Raw genomic sequence first — 2,612 nt, forward strand, 5'->3', positions numbered from 1 at the left:
TTAACAAAAATAAATTGTAGATTATAAAAATAAAAAATTATTTTAATTTATTCTCACCATAAAATTTTTTATTTACTACTAAAATATCTTTATATTTAATACATTTTTCCTTTTATTTATATTTATATACTCTTTTTCCTTTTATTTGTATAACCTTATTTAAAAAAAAATTAATTTTTACAAGAATTAATTATAGATTGTAAAACAATTATTATAAATAAAAAATTATTTTAATTTATTCTCACCATAACAATTTTTTTTTTTTTTTTGGTGTTCTCACCATAACAATTTTTACTTATTACTAAATTATCTTTCTATTTAATACCTTTTTCCTTTTATTTATATATATATTATACTCTTTTCTCTTTTATTTATATAACTTTATTTAAAAGTAAAATTTAACACCTAAATCGAAAACTGTTTCTCACCCTAAATCGAAAACGTTCTTCACGCTGAAATCGAAAGTGTTCTTCACCCCGAAATCGAGAATCGTTCTTCACACTGAAATCGAGAATCGTTCTTCACCCTCAAATTGAAAATGTTCAATCGTTCACACAAATGGTTGGCAAAAATAGTTCTATCACTGTGAGATTCCTTTTTCATCTTTCATTCACTGTGAGTTTCAGATTCCTTTTTCAATCACAAAAATGGTTTTCCAATTCTGAAACTCATCTATTTTATCTTTCATTTTCATATTAGGGTATAGAGTATGTTGGGGATTTAGAACCAAAAACTGATCTGAGTTTCATATCTTCAAGTTCAGGTGATTTTATATTTTGTACAAGATTCGGTACGCGAATGAGAAAATTGATTTGAAGTTTCATATCTTTATCTAGCATTTTCAAATTATGACCTAGAAATTTAAATCAAAATAGTGGCAAAACAGTAGTAAATTATATTGCTTGTTGGTACTATGTGAAAATTGATTTGAGATGGGTGTGTTTGTCACTAGATTAATTTATTTTTGTCCTTCAGCATTGATTTCAAAATAAGGACCATTGAGCTTGATGGAAAGCGAATCAAATTGCAAATATGGGATACAGCCGGTCAAGAGCGTTTCCGAACTATCACAACGGGTTAGTAGTGTATATTGAAAGTTCATTTAGGCATAATTAGAAGTCTAGAATGTTTTAATGCTACTTCTGTTGTGATTTTTCATGTGCAAATTTATTATATCTATGTCAAAACTTTACTTTTAAAAGTAGTATCAAATTATGACTATTTACCTATTTACATCTCCTTTTTATTCCTTTAAACTGGAAAAGTAATCTGAGTTGTATCTTTTAACAACATTTTATGGCCTTAACAATCATTGTAGAGTATATATATCTCTCTTGTCAACTATTTAGTTTGTTCTTGGTGCCATGTTCGGCAGAATGTGTTGCATTACATAACTCTAAGAGGAAATGTATTATCTTTTAATCAGATAACTTTCTGTGTTGGGTATTACTGATAGAACAAATATTTAATATGAACTAGTTGCTGTTGTGACAGTGGCACTGAGGAAGAAGTGTGGGCTACTGGAGTCTGGAACTGAGTGCAGTCACATGCAAACAGAACAAACAACAAAAAATATAAACTCTGCAACTCATTGGATTGACCAGGTAAATGTTATTGCATATTGTTTTAATGTCATTGGATTCCTTCTACACCTTTTACAGGAACACAACTGATAACAAGTATGTTATGTTAACTGAACCACCGTATTGTGGTATGAAATTTATTTGATGATATGGGAAGGGTCGTAGTATTAATATATAGTATGCTTTCTGGTATATTGACAGATGGGGTACTCCTTTCCTGACAAGGGAATTCTTTCACGAGATGGGATCAATACTGGGAGATCAGGTACTACTTATTGTTGCTAAAGACGAGGGTGAACTAGTTGGGGGTGCCCTTAACCTTATTGGAGGAGATACTTTGTTTGGGCGTCTATGGGGGTGTCAGCCTGAAACTTACTATCCATTTTTGCATTTTGAAGCATGCTATTATCAGGTTAACAATGCCTCATTATCTCTCTCCTCATGTATGGGGGTGTCAGCCTGAAAGTGTTTGGCACATGAACAGATCAAAACAAAGCTGATTTTATCTTATTTTTTAGTTCGGGAAACTACTCAGGTATGATGCACCAAAGATTTCTATTATGTTCTTTGTCTTTCTAAGTCAGCTCTTATCTTGATATTACTTGTAAATCATTTTATCAAATAGATACAACACTTGTTACTTATATAAACTTTTATATTTGATAAACACATTTAGTTGATGTTTTTTTTTTCAAGTGCTAATCGTTAAAGCCGAGTTAGGAAGTGTTGTGGTTATATGCAATTCCCGAAGGCTAACCAACCTCCCTAATTCTGCCATGGTACTAAAGAAAGAGCAGAAATGCTGTTTGTATCTAAGTTTGTGGTTGTGGTGGCTACTGGCTATGCCTCACACCATATAGTCAAGTCAACATTCATAATAGACAAAGTCTTTTTCAGTCTCTTTATGTTAGAGATTTTCAAAATATATATGGAAGTTTGTTGGTAAGGCTCTCTATTTTTATCATTAAGGACTAAAAATACTGGAAAATTAATTCTCTTATCTAGAAAAGTTTTTGTTGGATGGCATTG

At 30.7% G+C, this 2,612-nt stretch overlaps 1 long non-coding RNA gene across 1 annotated transcript; it reads left to right on the top strand.

The window, feature by feature from the left end:
• Positions 1-700: 700 nt before the first annotated feature.
• On the top strand, positions 701-2,073 carry LOC131647870 (uncharacterized). Its single transcript, XR_009297987.1, has 4 exons — positions 701-763; positions 976-1,076; positions 1,495-1,604; positions 1,785-2,073. It is a non-coding gene; the product is annotated as an uncharacterized LOC131647870 (long non-coding RNA).
• Positions 2,074-2,612: the final 539 nt, after the last annotated feature.

The sequence above is a fragment of the Vicia villosa genome, linkage group LG2, assembly GCF_029867415.1.
Source record: "Vicia villosa cultivar HV-30 ecotype Madison, WI linkage group LG2, Vvil1.0, whole genome shotgun sequence".
In the NCBI taxonomy this organism is placed as follows: domain Eukaryota; kingdom Viridiplantae; phylum Streptophyta; class Magnoliopsida; order Fabales; family Fabaceae; genus Vicia; species Vicia villosa.